The sequence below is a fragment of the Botryllus schlosseri genome, chromosome 11, assembly GCF_051294905.1.
Source record: "Botryllus schlosseri isolate E-star chromosome 11, Bs_hap1, whole genome shotgun sequence".
In the NCBI taxonomy this organism is placed as follows: domain Eukaryota; kingdom Metazoa; phylum Chordata; class Ascidiacea; order Stolidobranchia; family Styelidae; genus Botryllus; species Botryllus schlosseri.
This window is the reverse complement of record NC_137246.1, coordinates 3,279,381-3,299,709: the sequence shown is the minus strand read 5'-3', so window position 1 is coordinate 3,299,709 and position 20,329 is coordinate 3,279,381. Positions and strand designations below refer to the sequence as shown.

General features: G+C 40.8%; 1 long non-coding RNA gene across 1 annotated transcript; it reads right to left on the bottom strand.

Moving 5' to 3' along the window:
• Positions 1-18,902: 18,902 nt before the first annotated feature.
• LOC145450844 (uncharacterized) lies at positions 18,903-20,055 on the bottom strand. Its single transcript, XR_013918606.1, has 2 exons — positions 19,237-20,055; positions 18,903-19,139 (listed from the first exon to the last, which is right to left on the bottom strand). It is a non-coding gene; the product is annotated as an uncharacterized LOC145450844 (long non-coding RNA).
• Positions 20,056-20,329: the final 274 nt, after the last annotated feature.

The following is a 20,329-nucleotide window of genomic DNA, read 5'->3' as shown; positions in this document are numbered from 1 at the left end:
TAGGTGACTAGATCGTGTTATTGATGAAAAGACAAGGTATCCCTACTCGTTCTTTCATATATTTCACCACTGAGTTAGCTCTATAAGTCGGTTGTATGTTGAGACTGCTTAGTATCAAGTGAAGATTAATTGGATTGGCAGCGGGACTTTGCAGCAGGCGTAAATTTCAATTTGATCCAGCTACGGATAGCACTGTTCAAGCTCTGTCTCCAGTAAATAATGACTTAGTGATACTATCATACGAGTCAGTACCATCGGTTGCAGCCATGATCGTTCGACTGCTCTGCTGTCAAGCAGTGGTGGCCGGGGCCCCCTATAAGTATGTAATCGCAGCTTATGGGGGCTCCATCCAGTGTTACCACCTTAATATTGGTACATCATGTGGAAAACGGGATTATGTCATGTGTATATGACGGTTGCCCGACATTTGACCCCATGCTCATGAGTCACCATGCGCATGAGTCCCTATGCTCAGCCGTCGTCATGACTAAAAGTCGCCGTGTGTAAGTGTCGCATGCCCATGTGTGCCTACGCTCAGAAGTCTCCATGCTGATGTGTCCCCATGCTACTGTGTCTCTAACTCTACGCTCACGCGCCGCCATTACAAAAAGTTGCCATGCGTAACTGTCGCATACTCAAGTGTCGCTTGCTTTTATGTCGCATGCGCATTTGTCCACGGACCGTATATGACACTGTGGCACGGCTTTGAAGCAGCCCAAAATGTTGAATTGATCTAGCACCTGAGCCCTATGCTTTTATCACACATTGTCAAATTATAAAAGAAGCGAACCAGTTACCTATAGCTCATGCCTTCAAGTTGAAGATGTATGGCTTGTAACGCGAAATAATAGAATAGAGACACAACTTCTGCAGGCTCAATAGACATATGCCCACACTAATCTGGAAAGCTATCGGCTCACATTAGTAATGAGCCAGCACACCACGTCAAGGTTTGAGCCAGGCGCTGGATTAGGTCACAACTATTATTGCATGGTTGCAAGGATAGACTATATCAAAACTAAGTACCTCTACCGCATGCAGAGACTTGATGATTCGGAATATGGGACTTGTATAACAAATGCAGAGATTTGATGATTGTCAAAAGAGGGGACCTTCGACCAGGGGGGAAGGCCGGGCGACCGCCCACCTCGCCGTTTGAGTGATTTTTATTCAAGTATGTACATAAATAATCAATAATTTCATAAACAAAATCTTTCCCCTTCATCGGGTCATCTCGTCTCAGCCGTCACCGAAGTTTGATTTGTAGTCGATGTCTATTTGTAGTCGCGGTCTTAGTAGGAACCGCCGGTAGCTGGCGCTAGTTTGCGTGTGTTTCTGTAGTCATTGGTGTATGGTTTGGGTTGTGTGTTGAATATTCGGGGCGGAGTGGTGGAGGGTTAGATGGGTTGGGGAAGGGTTTAGGGGGTGGGGTAGAGTGGGATTGTATGGGAGGTTAGGATGATTGGGATATGTTGTGGGTGAGTTGGTTGGGTTTTGTGGGTCCATAAATACGATACGATTTATCTCGTCTTATCGGAGCGTTCAGTGGGCTCACTTAAATTTTTCGGTATATTTTGCTTCTTATATCGTTGATGCGTTGGTCAATATTTTGGGCGCATTCATTTTGGATGTCAAGTGCATTTTTCCATTCCCGCACAAGGGTTTTCACGTTCATAAATGCTTTTATAATGGTCGGAGCTTGCGGTCCGTCGTATACGTTGCGCATGATCTCGTCGGGTGTAGCATCGATAGTCGTTTGCAAGTCGTTCTCGAGATCCTGTATTACAAGAGAGAACAGTTTTTTGTAAGTTGCATGTTGCACACTCGGCGAAGGTATGGCGCAGAGTATCTTCGGCGTGTTGGCAGAATTTGCATTTGTTTTTCAAGTAGGCGTCTTTTCTTCGTATCCAACCCGCGTCGGTTTTTCTGGAGCCTGTAAAGTCTCAGTGTTAATGCGATACGAGATCTCACGTTGCTTGTTGTCAATGTGATCTTTGATATTGGGTTGGTATAGCCATATCTGTTTCCAGTCCGAAATGCGGGTTCCTCCTTGCTGCGTCTTCTTTTCAACAAGGATCTGGTACATTTCTTTCTGGCTTAGTTCTTGTACATCTTGTGATTAGCTTTTGATTACGTCGAAGATTTCCTTTTCCTTCTTCCATTCCTTCGTCAAGGTGTTTATGTGAGGGTAGAGGTTGTTGTCAGGACCGTAACTGCCGCACCCAAACCCCCCAATTAGCATAAATTATAGAGTATTTTTTGAAAATTTGTGCAGCTTTTTCAATAAAATTTCGCGCTAGGCGCGATTTCTGGTTGCCAGCTTGATTATTGGGTACTCTTCACCCACGAAAAAATACGCAATATTTATAAAAATGGGCATATCGGCGTTGGCCATTACCGTGCCACGTCACACCGAGATATAAAGTTTTGGGTCATATAACATGCGACTCCAAGAGGTGTGCCAGAACGATCGGAAGCGAGAAAACCTTAGCCGAAAAGTACTGCGCTTATGCCGATACATATAAGTTTAGTTATCCATAGGCGCCTAAATGACTGGCGCCGAATGTTCCTGTCTTGGAAATCTGAATCTCACAAGACAAATACCATCCCGCACGGAAAAATGATATGCCAGTGAAGAAATACCAATTCAAAATCGTGTGTGTGCTATAGTTTAGTACGTTTATGCGATTCTACATTTTTTGATATTGCGGAGGTCACGAAATAACATCATGTAAGGAAGTCATACCACCGGGTCCGCCCGCCCGAAGATGTTTAATTATTATTTACGGGCCTTACAGTTTCCAAGACACCTCACTCAGCTCTACCAGTAAATCTGATTACGCGAGCAGAGAGGACAAGAAATTGATAGCAATATATATGCAATTCTCGATCTTATTGACCGATTTTATTGTGGATCATGGAAAATTTTCGCGCATGGCGCGTGCTCACTAAATAGTACTACTAATTACGTGGTAAAAGCGAACAACGTGATGGACGGGCGAGAGTCGGTTTATCACCGTATGGGAGCCCAAGACCCAAGTTCTTTTGGGGCCTTATGAAGTGCTGTTTCGTTCCTTCCTTCAGGTATACGCCCGGATATGTTTAATTATTATTATTGAGTATATTATAGTCCTATATAGCTTTTGAAACCCACCTCATTCCGCTCCACCGGTAAATCTTAATACGTGAGCAGAGACAGGATAAAAATTGATAGCAATATATATGCAATTCTCGATCATATTGACCGATTCAATCATTAATTATACAAAGTTTTCGCGCTTCGCGCGGATAGACTAGTCAATGTTACTCACACTTAAACTAGATGATAAGTAGCCGAAATTGCGTCGAGCCTGAGGGGGGTCTGGGGGACGGAGCCCCCAAGAAGTCCGGTTTATCACCCTATGGGGGCCCAAGACCAACGTTTTGGGGGGCTGACGAAGTGCTGTTACGGCCCTGGTTGTTGTAAAAATTGCAATTTATATCGCTCACCTTCGTTGTCAGATTGTATATCGCTTCAGCGTGGGCCAGATATCAATCGGGCTCTCAAGTCGGCTTAGTTGTTGTAGCCTTTTTGCTCTCTTTGCTTGTGTTGCAGATTCAATATATCTGGCATATCAATCCCTCCTTCTGGCTTGGGTCTGACCAGTTGCATCCCGCTTTTTTGTTCGGGTTTCTCAGGGCTCCACAGTAGGCCGAAGACGAGGCGTTCAAGTTGCTTGAGATTGTCGTTTGGAATCTGCTTGTTGGCATATGTATAGTATACGTTATTTTGCTAATTATGTATGCTTTAGTGGCCTTTATTTTACCAATCCAAGAAAGCCGTTTTGATTTATTATGCCTTACGCTTTTCACGACTCCTTGCCAGAGTCTGTCGAAGTTCATTTGCAGTTCGCTTTCTCCGTGGTATAAGCTCAGTATCCTAATTACTGGCTTTAGCATATGTGCTTTGTGCGTGCGTAGTCTTTTGCAGTCTGATACGTGATTTTCCGTTCAGCGTAGGATTTCCGTCTTGTCTGTGTTGATATCTTGACCTGTCACTCTATGCAAACTTTGATATTCGTTAAGGACTGTGGTAGTCAGTTGTTCTTAGATACAGCGTGACGTCATCAGCAAAATGGTCTAATTTTTGCTCTATCCCACCGATTCGGATACCTTTGATGTCGTCATTAGTGCATAATTTGTGGGCTAGCGCAGTGGTTCCCAACTGGGGAGGAAATACCCCCTTCGGGGGAATTTTGTAATTTCTAGGGAGCTATTCCACTTTAGAATTGTAACGGATTTCCCAAATTGTTCATGTCCGAACAATCATGTAGTCAACCAGTTATATTCGAACGTATGCTCCTTATGGCTGTTTTTGTTTGCTGAAAGTATGTTCAAATGCTGTTTGAAATCTCTTTTTCACATACAAGTCCCCCCCCCCCTTTTTTTTAAAACTAGTTCAGATGTGCTGCAGTTCGCAAGACAAGTTTGTAGGCCAGCGACGGCCTCTTAATCAAATATAAGCGAGCAAATGTCGAGCCGAATCTATCGCAACAAAGCCTCTAGTGCAGTGGTTCTCAACCGGGGGTCCGCGGACCCCTGGGGGTCCGTGAAGCATTTTCAGGGGGTCCGCGAAGCCTCTATAAGTTTGCAACATGATTGATTACCTAATTTTTTAAGCTACGAAGTTCATGAGGCAGATTGGCTTCGTACCTGCTAAACCTTCAGGACTTCCATAAACAGAATGGTCGTCTCAAATGAAATATTCACGCTAGTGGTTCTTAACCGGGGGTTCGCGAGACCTCTAAATTTGCAAAATGACTTATTACCAATTTGTAACTTTTTTAAAATTAGGGAAATGACGAGGCAGTTTCGCTTCAAAACTACTAAGGCTTCAGGACTCACATAAATAGAATGACACTATATGATATGAATTATCCGACCATGCAAACTAACTTTTATTATCAATAGCATAGGCCTACTTATGCAAGCATATTGTAGTTTAGAGATGTTTTGTTTAGGTTTGGTGAAAATTATTTTTTCCTAAAAAGGGGTTAGATCCACATCATGGAATCCATTTTCTCCTGTGTTATAGCCTACATATGTGGCAGCCCTGCTCTATAATACTGCCCCTTATATCAGTTGTATAATAATTGCGTCGTGGTTTCACTTGCTCTTTTGTATCCAGCCGCTTCGGCGGTAGGACACTTGATAAAGTCTCTCCAGCAGTTGCTGAATCGTGTGTGATTACCTCAGGTCTTTTACACATATAACCACTATATATTCCAGAATATCTTGAAGATGAGCTGCAGACAGAAACGACTAGTATGGACGTGATAACTTCATTGAAATCTATTTCTCAATTTGGGTGTCAAATAATATGTTTCGATGACACACGAAGGTGTCGTCAGAAGAGTCAGGTGGCAATGTTACATTCGCCTCCACCTTTACCATTTTGGAAATGGATTTTCGGCACTTGTTCATATCACATCGAAATGCGTGAATTTTCAAGACACGACCACATAATTTAAGAAATGCAGCTGCAGAATACACTTCGGAATAATAAAATTCCAGCCAATTTCTACATATAGTATGATTTTATTGTCAGGAACGGTCATTATGTCGCTGTTTATCACAAGCCTATAGTTGATACATGCAAATGACAGATGCCAGTGGCAAGAGAATTGAGCTAAATTTGAACTAAAACTTAGGGGGTCCGCGGGGTCCGTGACGGTTCAAAAGGGGTCCGCGAAGACAAAAAGGTTGAGAACCACTGCTCTTGTGAAACGTAATTTTCCATATATAATGCGCAAAATTTTCCTGATTTTTTTTTGTCCTATTGCGTATTATGTATGGGTACAAAAAGCCTTGAAAATAATCTCTCTCGGAATACAACTTGAAATCACACCTTTCTTTATGTTTGTTTTAATCGCGCATCACATTCAGCCATCATGCCCCGTAATTCGTATTATCAGTGTTACGCGCTGCCAATTAGCGAGAAGCGTGTTACCAATTAGCGTCTGCGCTGCACAACGACAAGCGATCTCCTGCTGAGTTGGTTTGCCGTTTGTGCGCAATTAGGTCATTGATTGCTGCTCGCGCACGACGCAATTCTCGCTAATTTATCGCGCCAACGACATGCCTGAACAATGGCATATAGGCAGGCCGTGTTATTTTTGGCATATGCCAAAACTGCCAAAAATAGCTTATTTTTGGCATTTTTCAATTTTTATATTTGGCAGTTTTGGCATCGACCTCTAAATAGATATTTTCAGACTCAAATAAGTCATAAAAACGCTTTATTTGGGTCAGTTTATCAATAGAGACCAAAAAATGTGCAGCATCCACTTATAATCAGTACCAACAAACATTAGATAGAAGAAAAAACCTAGCGATTACATAGGTTAATAATATCAAACGAAACCACAAAATGGGCAGTATCCATTCGGAATCGGTGCCAATAGGCAAAAAGAATGAGAAGCCTAACAAACACGCTCAACAACTGATTGTTACAGCTTTTGAATAGACTTAAATTGTTTGCACTGTAACAGTGCTTCCAAACTCAGGTCAGCAAAGTTTCTCCTGAATTAATTTTTCGCCCATCGAATCTGGGAAATATCGGCTTCAACAGTAGCCGTTGAGGGAAAGAATGTTGCCAGTCCTCCACAAAAGGTTTTCAGAGCTTCAAAATTTCGGAGGGCAGAACCGCCTTCCAAGAATCATGAAAACAAATCACTGCGCTAGTGCCATCGATCTCATCGCGAAAAGAATTTTCTTCCCGATACTTTTCCAGGAGTTCCCTGCAGACAACACATGTGTTGTCCCTCAACACATTCTATTTTGTAGCGCGACCATCCCATCTCCATCAGTCTACCGATATATTTTAGGAGGACTTTTTGTCACGTCAGATGGCTTTAATATTACCAACTCACATGGAAGAGTCCTGGGAAGGTTAGCTTGTTTAAGAACATTAACGCAACAAGACTGTCTGGCAAAACGAGGCTGCAGCTCAGAAATAGCCGGACTGTTTGTTGTGGCACTATGTTCAACTCGATCACAATGCAAAAATCGTGGTTGAATTTGGGGGTTCCAGATCCATGAGCAGAATACAATTTATATTTTAGTAATCAATACAGCAGCAGCTTTCCATTGATACCCGTTGTATCAAATTTAGCGCTCGGCAAGCCGGATAAAAATGGCCATAAAATTGCCTTTGGACCAATGGAAAGTACGACGTAAACCAAATGCAGTCAGCCGTTCAATCTCGCTGTGCAAACACCATTTAGGACACCATGCTTTCTCCCCTAATTGGTGGGCTGGACCCATAGAGTAAGAAACCTGCCCTTCACACACGCTCTTCTCGCTTGTAATGCGGTCCTGTTAACACAACACCATCAAAGAAATACACTATTAGCAGGCCGTGTTATTTTTGGCATATGCCAAAAATTAGTTATTTTTGGCATTTTCAAATTTTTATTTTTGGCAGTTTTGGCATCTGGCTCCTGAAATGCCAAAAATAACACGGCCTGCATATAGGCTACAACACGCCATGTGCGCAAGATAAAATCGCAGGCCTAAACACTAAAGTCGCATCTCCAACAGGCCTGGTGCGCACGACATAATAGTTGAAATTAATAGTTTGAAAATTTTCTGTTCAACCCATGAAAGTGTTAGGCTGTCTATAGAAACGATGCTCACCAAATTTGGTTCATTTCCAACCAGTGGAAGCGGAGTTATTGCCATCGAAAAAATTTGGATTTTAATAAAATAGTATTTACGGTGACCGATTCTTTGTTTATTTATTATAGTTGTGCTCACCGTAAATACTATTTTATTAAATTCCAAATTTTTCGGGAGCAATAACTCCGCTTCCACTGGCTGGAATTGAACCAAATTTGGTGAGCATCGTTTCTATAGACAGCCTAACACTTTCATGGGGTGAACAGTAAATTTTCAAATTTTTTAATATTTATTTTTATATAATAAATAGAAACTTTCTTCACCTGTAGCAAAGCGGTTACTGGCTGGAATTGAACCAAATTTTGTGTGTAGGCTTAGATTAGGTAACCTAACAATTTTATCAAGTAGCCAGTACGATTTGAGAAAAAAAGTCATTTTTGAAGAGCCCTAGGCCTGAGCAATCGCATCTGTAATAGGCCTCGTGCGCAAGATGTCGCCGGCCTGAACTATCGTGTCGCGGGTCTCACAGGCTTTGGCTGTTACCTACTATCGTTTTTGGAGACAATGGCGTGAAGTGTATATAATGATTAGGGATCGACGATGGTTATGTCATGAGTGTTCAACAGTGAAATCGAAAAACAGAATGACATGGAGTACTAAAACAATACTGTTTATGTACTGCGAATGCAGGGTGTGTACTATACATGGGTACAGGCTTTTTCCCAGAATTTACACGCCATTTTCAGGATGCATATTATACATGGGGACGTACTATATTCGGAAAATTACGGTATTTATCTTATATTTTCAAGTCAACATTTTCAGACAGTTACCAAATATTCCAACGTCATCGATTCAAGTCAAAGAGATCGCTAGCCTTGCTTTATTTTCAGTGAACACTCAGCTACCCGATCGAGAAAAGACATTTTAAACTTGGTGCAATGTTGCCGAAACGTGTTAGATGTCCTAAATTTCAACGAGCTCCAGCAGGGAATCTGATCAAGGGTATGTTATATATCAAGGCTGTAACCAAGTCACGAGGCTCCGAGTCACAAGTCAATCTCACTTTCATAGTTTTGACTTGAGTCAAGTCGAGTCATTTTCAATTCACCATTGAGTCAGGTCCTAGTCCAAGTCACCGACCAAAGGGTCAAGTCCGAGTCATGGTATTACGACTCGAGTCCGAGTCCAAGTCACACTCAAGGCAACACTGTTTGGTGATATTGAATGATTTGTATTTATGATATACCTAATTTTCCTCACTTTGAGCAGTTTCTTGTCGCATTGTCAAGTACCAGGACCAATATAGACGAAATTCCAATAGGGTGGTCACTTTATTGTTCTTCGAAAGTACAATGAAAGGTCGGTCTTGGCCGTCTTATAGTCTTGAGTCATATGGCTTGGTATGAGTCATGCAAAATGACTCGAGTCCAAGTCGAGTCAATACCCAGATTGTCTCGAGTCGAGTCGTTTCCGTATTTTGAGAAAATGACTTGAGTCATCAGAAAATGGTGACTCGAGTCTGGTCAACCCTGCTTTATATGAAAGTACTGCAGCAATTATAGCTTAATGTCTCTGGTGATCTGTATTAGAAGTGTTGCTAACCAAATATCCTGGGATTCGGCTATACTTGAATACTTAACTCGAGAAGCCTGTTGCCTTGTGGTGGAGTTCTTCGTAGCAGATATATGCTCAATACAATGATTTATTCAGACGTTTGCAGTAGTTGCGTAGAGAGTCTCATAATCAATAATAGTCCTAAACACGTGTTACCTACACTGATATAGAGTCTCAAGACAACACAACAAGAAGTAGTTTCTTATGCGAGACATATCGGAATATCATGGACGAGTGATCGGGATAGCTGCAGTACCAATATTATTGGCCAAATGCATACGCAAGCTTGAGGGAAAAAATCGCTAGACCGGTCAATTTATGCATTCTGATTTTTCACAGCAGTTATATTAGCGATTGGTGCATGGTAAGCCGAAAACACAAATGAAAGTGTGGGCGTGGGGGTCTGTTAATGTCAAGCCTTCCAGAATTTGTCCGATTGGGACCAAGACTATTGTTTTTGGAGGTCTGCAAAGTGTTGTTACAGCACTGCTAGAAACAAACTCTCTCTCGGTACCGCCCGTCATATTCCTAAGGGAGGAATTGTGGCTTAAATTTCGGCCAAGGGGGGCACGAGATGAAAAAGGTTGGGAACCACTGGGCTAGCGGATCCGCGCTAATCGCGTATAGTGTCATACTTAAGGGACATCCTTGTCTAATACCCCTTGTACAATTTACATTGGCTGCTTCGAGGCCGTTAACCTCGAAGGTCGCAATAGGATTATCAAGCGTTCCTCCCGTGACGGGCAATTTGCCAAGCACTTTGAAAAGCATTTGGTGGTCGACCTTATCAAAGGCTTTCCTTGCATCTACAGTCATTATGTAACCTTCCAAGGGCTTTTCTTGGTGATAATTAACAATTGCAATCACGTTGTGATGTATCGCGTCCATTTGTCTCCCGGGAATTCCCGCTTCCTGTGACTTGTTAATGTGGCTCGAGATTTCCTCAACCATGCAGTTTGTTGTTGAGAATTTTCGCCATCACTTTGTGGTCCGTGCTTAGCAGCGAGATGGGTCGCCAGTTCGCTAAATTCTTTTCGTCTTTTCCCTTGTGAATCAAGATAATTTTAGCGCGTTTCCAGCTATGCGGTATGTTTCCGAATACTAGCGCGTTGTTTATAATTTCTGTTAATCTCGTACCAATGCTTTGCCACATAGCGAGGTAGAGTTCCACTGTTGGGCCGTCGAAGCCCGGTGACCTCTCTCTGTTCATTGCTTTCAGTATCTGTAATATTTCACTAGATTGTATTAGCGATATTTGTTCATTGTCTCTCCCGTGCATGCCGTCGTGCTGATACGATGATAGATATTCGTCTTGATCTGACGGATTAATGCCATCATGTCGGGTCCACAATTCTGTGTAAAATTGCTCAATCTGGTGAGCAATAATATTACGGTCAGTCGTCAACGTTCCATCTCTGAGCTGGAGTTCTTTAAGCTCGGTCTTGCGCCGTCTGACCTTCAATTGTTGCCAAAATTGTCTCATCGTGCTAGGTTCACCTTTGCAATGGTCAATTTTGGTCAGCATTTGCAATTTTCCTTTTACCCTCTGATACGTTATCTGGGGGTCACAGGTTTTATATTTGTCTATTAACTCTATTTCATGTCGCTTGCTTACGTTGGCAATTCTTGGCAATCTTTTAGTCTGTCCCACCATTGTTGAATTCCTTGGCAGTGTTGAATGTTATTTTCCTCTATGCTTATGAGATTAGATATTATATCTCGGAAGCAGGGCATGGTATGGTAGCCTATGGTATGGAAGTATGGTATGGTATGGATAGATATTTTGGTATGGAATATGGAACAATGCAAGTATGGTACGGAATGGAAGATTTTAATCTATGGTATGGAACGACATTTCCATACTTCCATACTTTGGTGTTTTATACATTTTATCGTGATCTGTGCAAGCTTCATGAAGCATACGTTGTTCGTTGTTCACTGAATACGATCGCTTTTGTTATGTGTGAACGTGAACAATTGAACTCTGTGTGGGAACAAATACGCGCTTGTGCAACGGTTTTATGAGCACTTGGAATGACATGATTTTGTGATGTAATAATGACAATAGTAATGTTGATCCGATATTCTCTCGAGTCAAGACACGTCGTCTCCGAGCATAGTCTATCATGTGACGCAATAATTGGTAATGTAGGCTACTCCAACTACCTCATTCCTTGAGTGACGACACGGAGCCTACGATATTCGTAGGCCCCGGACGACAGCTTACAAGCAATCATGATTCAACGAAGTAAATGCTCAATGTGATTGATAATTACATTTCTTCCGAAACATTGTCCCCACATCTATACTATTTACATACCGAGATATGTTATTGGTCATATTTCAAACGATCTCGCATTAGGATTATAGATCAGGGAGTGGGGTAGATGTAAGTTTGGAATTCTTGCCACGCTAACCCCAACCAAATACTGTACTAACAATGACGCAGATCGCCTGCAGCTGGGATATTTTATGGGTGCGCCTATATAATAAATTATTTTGCGAGTATTTACTTCTCATGCCAATGTACCGGAAATGAGATGATATCCTTATGGAACAGGGGCGGGCAACTTCTCCAGTCGGCGGGCCGGAATGCTGAATGGATAAATTATTCGCCCGTGTATGCAAGGAATAAATCGCATTTAAAGAATGTATTTTATCGACAGCAATGTCACTTCAAAGCCATTTCTCGCCGATAATGACTATACAAGGTTGATTTGTGAATAGCATTGTCATACAGGCGCCGCCGTGTCTGCTTCTTTCTGATCAAATAACTCACGGTGCAATCCTTAATTAAGATTTCAAATCGTTTGATAAGCCCGGTACCCAAAATTTACCAAGAATCAATTCATTAGGGTTCAGCACATCGTAAATGCCGATAATGCGAGTCTTCTCGCTTCGACGAACTTACGCGTAAGCTCCACTCTCGCATGCTGCACAGTGCGCACACCTATATAATAACATACAGTCATTAAAATTTGAAGTTTAGGCAAGTAGGGGGAATCTTGGCAGACTGGGGCCGCGGGCCACATTATTATGTAAGACAGGAAACTGTCAGCGGGCCGGAAAAAATCTTGTTGCGGGCAGCATCCGGCCCGCGGACCGTATGTTGCCAGTCCCTTTTATGGACAGTACTAGATAACAATCTGCTCACTATCTCATTTTGCTCGCGGAAGCTGTAGAGTAGACGTACACGGCACCTCACCACCGTGAACTAAACCTCACCAAAACAGACTGTAAAACTATTACCAGTAATTAGATTCGCATTAGATTCGCTAGTTTAAGCAATATTGACATCCGAAATATCAATAATATAGGTGCTATAAAAGGTACTATATAACTATACTTATGATATTGAAGTATTTGAAAGTATGGAATATGTATCAAGTATGGTATGGAACAATGTTGGTATGGTATGGAAAATTGCAAGTATGGTATGGAGAGAGTAAGGCAAGTATGGAGTATGGAAGATTCTCGTTCCATACCATGCCATACCATGCTTTGCTCGGAAGTCGGTACACGTCATCTCGCAAAATGTCATTATTACACTTCCAATTTTTTCTTCCCGATAGAGTGCTTGGTTCTATTGCAAGTGTTATTGTCGGACTTATGTGGTCAGCCACGTGGTTATTTTCATGGCCTGCGTTCTGGACATGGTCCATGAGTTCACGAGTTGCGTCGAACCAATCGAGTCTCCTCGCGTTTTTCCAGTGACGTAAGTGAAGTGGATGAATACTTCGGCACTAGCATGTTTATTGTTTACTCCTAAACACGTCAATCAGTTCCGCGTCGTTAGTTAGCTTTTCAAAGTGCCTCTCGGCGCTTCCAACATGGACGTTAGTAGTATATAGGATCGGTCGCGAATCGCCATTGGTTCTTATGGGCGGGGTGGCATGGTGCCGAGAAACCGGGGGTGACATGGTGACCCTTATGTCTTATGGCGGGGGTGGCATGGTGCCATTGTGTATTATGGCGGGGGTGGCATGGTTACCTTTTCGGGTATAGGCTGCGGCGGCATGGTGCCGAGAAACCGGGGGTGGCATGCGGCTATTTCGTCTTATGGCGGGGGTGGCATGGTGCTATTGTGTCTTATGGCGGGGGTGGCATGGTTACCTTTTCGGGTATAGGCTGCGGCGGCATGGTGCCGTGAAACTCGTGGTGACATGGTGACCCTTATAACTATAGGCTGCGGCCGCATGGTGCCACTGTGTCTTATGGGTGCGGCGACATGGTTACCTTTTCGGGTATAGGCTGCGGCATGCTAACGTGAAACTCGTGGTGACATGCTAATGTTTTTTGGTATACGTGCAGCGACATGCTAACGACGATAAATGTGTCTGTCATGTATTCTTACGGGCTCAGTGATGAGTCGCCATGTGTTCTTATGGGTGCGGTCGTGATTCGTACTTTCAGGCATCTCTCGCGCGGTGTTGAATAGTCACCAACAATAACCGCACAAACGGAAACGTGGCTTGCAAGAGGATTAAGCAGTGCGTGCGACCTATATTTAGAATGACCTGCGTGCGGAATTGTTTCACGGTCAACCGCGCACTATCGTATCGATTATTACACTAATCCAGTCAGCACTATTACATTCAGGAGTATTCAGTATTCAGCAGTGACACAAAAAGCAACCAGCAAATAACCACACTCGTAAATTAACACTTCAAAAAGTGTAAAATAGATTGCAAATCCCGCGATCGCTAACAAGATAATGTCTCGGGTATAACCATTTTAGTGACTTGGTGTTAAAGACATACCGATCGCTCACAAGGTAATATTTCGGTACTTAGTTTATCACAGAGCCGTCGCAGACGGTGATTCGAAAACCAACAATTTGACACTTTCTGGTGGTCGCTATATGTTTTGACACTTCGAACAGTGGCTGACTTTAGTTGCGCGATAAGAATTATGAGAATATTCAACCAATGTATCAATTTGCCAACTCGAAATGAAACTTACTACACAAACCGAGTTGATTCGTATCTGAATGTGTTAATTCGGTACCATTCTAATTATTTTGAGAAATCTTTTCGTGATCTTTTGATTCGACCATAACCCGAATATTACTGACGCCGACTTTCAGCTACATCGAATTATTCGCACATTCCACGCCGCTGTTTTCACACTTATAGAATCAATACCAACTCTCTACAAGAATCAAGAATCACAAGTATGTGTATTATACAGTTATTGTCTTTATTAACTTGAAATCAAACTCTTAACAAAAACACACATCTTATCACTCGTCAACTCTATCATGAAAATCATCGAGTCCTTATCATCAAAAATGTTATAGCGCGGCGTCGGAATCCATTCGCGGGTGTACTAAAGTTAAATCCAGATAATCCAAAATGAAATATTTGGACTTTGACAAACATGACTATTGACTACCAACTTTGATCCAGCCACATTTCAAGATTATACTTTGAAACAAGTAATGTAACATTACAACTCTATTCACGATCCTGCTTTCCGTTTGTCAAAGAGATATTTTAACATCTTACCATACTCAAAAGAATTATTCACAACATTAACAATTGTTAAAAATCTAGTTTTCACTTACTTGATTATATCACTGCATTAATATTTTGGTAATTAATTGAACACAGAGTCAGAGTAGACGGTGATTCGAAAACCAACAATAACCGTGCAGACGGAAACATGGCTTGTTGCGAGGGGATTACGCAGTGTGCGTGCGACCTATATTTCGAATGACCTGCGCGCTGAATTGTTTCCGTGCAGTCGCACCATCTTACCATATTCAAAGAGTCAACCACGAAAACATTGTCAAGTAAATCCGTTTGTAACTTACCCGACCAACTCAAACAGTATCAGTATGAAAAACAGCCAAACATACACGAATCCATACAATCACTAAAACCTAAAATTCATAACAAGCTTGGTTGTATTCATATCCATACACATCTTTTTTTTTATTAAACTTGAAAAGTCGTTACTATTCTGTAAGATAGAGGAATTACTACGCGGTATATTCTGCAAGACAAACTAATTACTACTCGGTATATTTTGTAAGACAAAAGTAATTACTTTTCAGTGTCGGCGACTTGAGATTAACATAATATGTTTGAGTATACGAGATTTGAAAGTCCGTCCAACGTAGTTGAGAATTCATTTCTTACAATCGAACGATGGTGTTATATTCAAAGTTATCATGCTGGGAACATAAGGATTGACACATTGATTTGACATATGAGATTTTGTAATAGTTGATCATTACTTTATTATTAAATTATTTGCGTTAATTAGACCCGGCGTTGTGGTAAATGTTATGACAGCAACAAACTTTTCAGTACCAATGTTATCAACATATTAAGCTGTAAAACTATGTGTGTCTGAAATGTTCTTGATAGGAAAATTACTCCACCTTGGTAAAAATCACTCTGCGTATCGCGGATATCAGAAAATATTTCCAGTAACCAAGACTAAAGATGAAACGACAATATCGGTATTATTACATTCAACAATCAGTGGAATTATTAAAATCTATCGTTTGCGGTAAACAGCACTAAAGATGTAATAATTCCAGTATTCATACATTAAACCTCCGATACAAAATGCTTTATTATCCCGATTCCCAACGGGTAATTGAACGACTAAGTGTAGAATCAGTATATCACAGTATCGTTACTATTGAATCCAACGATTTATTGTCGGGATTTGTGACAGAGAATTGAAACATATGCACTTTACAGAGTGTGAAAATATCACTTTGAGTATCGAGTACCGTTCGAAGCTAGCGATCAATTCTTAATCATTTCAGTAACTCCCCATTGTGCGTGCTAAATGTAAAATATCGCGAGGTTATACACTCTAAGACTTTGATTATTGCAAAAGTAAATTGTGATATGTTTGTTAGATGCATCCAATTCAGTTAGAAATGTCTGGTGCACAACAATCGTAATATCAAAAAAAAAGTACTTGCTACACTGTTATTTGCTAAACGTGTTTTGCATTGTTGTTCATTTGTAGTATTGATTGAAATTGTTCTTGAACCCTCAAATAATAATTCCCGACATGAAACCAAGCCGCTGAAAGTCGTTACCATCACGAAGATACAATGTGTACGATGTTTGTCAAATGTGTCCTACCTGGCCAACAGAAAACAATTTTCACTCACTCGAAATGAAACCAATGTGATGGTCTCCATTCGATATTTTGTTTGTGTCAAATACTTTGCAATGAACACATTTGCGTGGTTGAGCTTTACATCATCAAGCTGTTATTTGTAAATCAAGATTTCAGTAAACTTGTAAATGTATCGTTTAACTAACCGACATTTAGTGATTGAGGAACATACCACTTCGAAATACTGCGTTGATCTCAATTCCCTTTGTCGTGATAACCGAAGTACATTTGTTTCGAATTCGTAACAGCCGACTTTTCTATGACACGATAAATTTTGACAAGTTACGCTTAGAAGATTGGTTGCATATCGCGAAAAATAACATACTGCTCATATTGATACTGTTATTCGGTATTTTCACGCGAGTCGATTTTCAAATGAGTAAAATTTATTACATGAGTTTCTCCGCTTAATGTAAATGAAAACTCAGTCGTCTTTTAACATCACAAAGACATTGATAAAAAGTAAGCAATCAAACACAACACTTTGTACGACACTAATTATTGCTCCACACATCTCATTTCATACTAAGTGTATACGAAAGATATTCATGTTACACGAAAATATTCGCTCATGCTACAAACCTGTACAATGATTGGTGGTGTAAGGCCAGCACAATTGTGGTATCCATACGAGTTTAGTTAACACAATTTACGACACCGAGGTCGCCCCATCTTTCGTAAGACAACAAACCAAGGCTTCAGGATATGTCCATGTCATAACAATAAATCAGCTACTCCAACAACAGAGTACATATGTTTTCTAGCACGGTGCTTACATCTTACACACAAATCAACCCACTTTGCTAACGAAAAGTGCTGAGTCATCACAACAATACAACTAAAACATACTATCATACAAAATGGCCGTTATAGTTTGCACACCAACGATACATCGTACAAGTAGCAAGTCTCGAGAATCCAGTCATTCAAAAAACGTGAAAGTATTTCTACGCCAAGTCGTTATGTTGACGAAAGCGTATATTGTAATATCATGATCAATTTGCATTCGTTGGTCACAAAATGTCACTACTCTAAATAATTATTTTTCACTCAAAACCTACTTGTCACCATTCGTTTCATCAAGCACGAGTTCAAGAAACCTGCTACGACATGAATTGTTATTTTTATGTTGTGTAAATAGGTAATAATTAATTTTAGTAACACTATATCAACATCATCGAGTTGCGCGAATAGATTTACATGTGGTGGTGTGGTTTTAATCGAAGTATACAGCACGGTCTAATGTAGAGTCATCTCTACTGTACAGCAACTCGGTAATCGAAATGCATTAAAATTTAAACAACGATCTTGTTTCGTCGCACCAAAAATATGTTTACTATCGCGATACTCTGCACAGGTCGTGTAAATCCTTTTCACACTCGTAATAGTATACCAACAGCTACCGGTGACAACGTTTAACAATACCAACGACACTAAAAAAAAAAAAAACGATACCTACCCAAATAAAATTACCATTTTCACCTGGAGGTCGGTCGTTACCCGAGTAGAAATACCATTGTCCTTTGGAGATTTATCGTTTACCCAGTGTAACAAACCCCTTATCCTTTGGAAATCTATTTTTTCTCTGGGTAACAAACCTTTTTCACTTGGAAATATATTTTTTCTCTGGGTAACAAACCTTTTTCACTTGGAAATATATTTTTTCTCTGGTTAACAAACCTTTTTCACTTGGAAATATATTTTTTCTCTGGGTAACAAACCTTTTTCACTTGGAAATATATTTTTTCTCTGGGTAACAAACCTTTTTCACTTGGAAATATATTTTTTCCCCGGGTAACAAACCTTTTTCCCTGAGCAACAAACCATTTTCACTTGGTGGTCCATCGTTTACCCGAGTAAAAATATCATTTTCTTAGGAGACCCAGCGTTTACCCAGTGTAACAATACATTTTCACTTGGAAAAATACTTTTACCTAGAGTAACTAATCATTTTCTCCTGGGTAACAAACCTTTTTCGTCTGGAAACTATCATTTACCTGAGTACCAATACAGTTTTCACTTGGAAATCTACCTTCTCCCTGGGTAACAATATCATTTTCGTTTTGAAAACTGACAACCACACCGGACAATTTGATATTTTTGTATATTGTTACAACGGGCAGCGACAAAATATACACCAACAACGACTCCGATACATTTGTGTAATCGCATACTCACTTGTTCTGGTGCATCCCATCAAAATCGACGGTTAGCCACACACACACACACACACACACAATAACAATGCGCTATCTCGATATGACTGCGATGTCCCGGTTCGTGCTTTAGATTTTCCAGAATCAATCCGTCTAAAGTTGTAATCCTGCGACTTTGTTAACTGATTGATACACGGATAACAATCTTCGGAAAATGTAGGAACGCATGCTACCCATCGTGCGCGCGATTCTCGGTTACTTGTGATTAATTTCCTTGCTCACACTATACAGATTATACATACACGTGAATGGTTGGATCAATTCCGTCATTTGTTATTTATTGAAAACTCGATAAAGTGTATGTGTTTATATATCAACAAGGTTGGGAATATCCACTGTTGTAGTCATCTTGTTCTAGTGGAATATATAATCCCAGTAGAGTTCGATTTAACAATTTTCCGCGGGTTATGAAATCTTCATCTGTTCCTCGTAATTTCGTCATTGGGAGTTGTAGTGTCACGAACGCTTTATTCAAGTCGTCAAGCAGCTGATCCCAATCTGTAAAATATTAAATCACATAAGAGGATTCATAACACGAGAGGATTCATAGCGCTTTAAACTCTAACGGTGTTACTATAACAACTATAGACCTCACCCTTGGAACACACTTTTAAATCTTTATGTTGTCTCGAAACGCGTTGTTCGTATAATTCATGCGATATCTCTTGATTCATATACAGCTCCACGAAGTGTACATGATCGCGGCGTTGTACAAGTGTCTTTTCGTGTAACCGAGTCAGGCCTGCTTGTTCCAGAACAGATATTATGTAATCACTAGCCATCTGTAAAACAAGACACAGATTTCAGGAAATATTATTACTAAAACGTTTTAGTTACAAGTTGACATTCCGAAAACACCCACAGATTGTAAACAAAGTTTCACCTAAAACTATCAGTGTTCACCACAAGATTATGTTCACAATGACCAAGGGAATCACGTTTGCAAAAATCATCGGTTGTAGCATCGCTACTTTCAGAGTCAGAACGAGATCGTTTCAAACTGTTTGCGATTCGATGTTGATCAAGGAAAAATTGGAATTTTCGATGTCGCTTGCGGGTTCTCAAGTAGGCTTGTCTCTCTTCGTAACCGAAAAGCGGTATCCACGAACAATTTTTTCCCAAGACCACATAATTTGTCAGCTTTGCTCTGTTGAATAGGATGTGGTTATCACTCGGCGTCTTTCGATCAGAAAATTGTAGTTGAAGTAGCGCTTCTATGCAGACACTTCGGACGCGGATCCATTTCTCGTCTAGTTCCTGCCGGCGCGCCTTGGATCGATCGGGTATCGTGCGGTCTTGTGAGTTGTCGTCGGTACCGTGAATCGAGAGCTGTGTTAATTCCTGCTCCAGTTCAAGCGTCTCTTTGTGCAAACTATTTAAATCTAATTCTGACATTACTGACTCGATATATGAAATAGCGTTATCCATCTGGAAAAACAAATGACACGTTACCACACACAAGTAAATCAAACATATAAACAAGTGATAAACAAATGAATCAAAATAAAATCAAACACACACACAGAATATACAAATAAAATAACACACAAAATATACAATTACACATTTAATGGTAGGGTTGACACACCATCCTCAAGTACCCGACGTTTGGCGTAGAAATAGGAAAATGTTTTACGCTGTTGTTTGTACGTATAGACACCCCCATCTCTACACCGAAACCCCTTGTT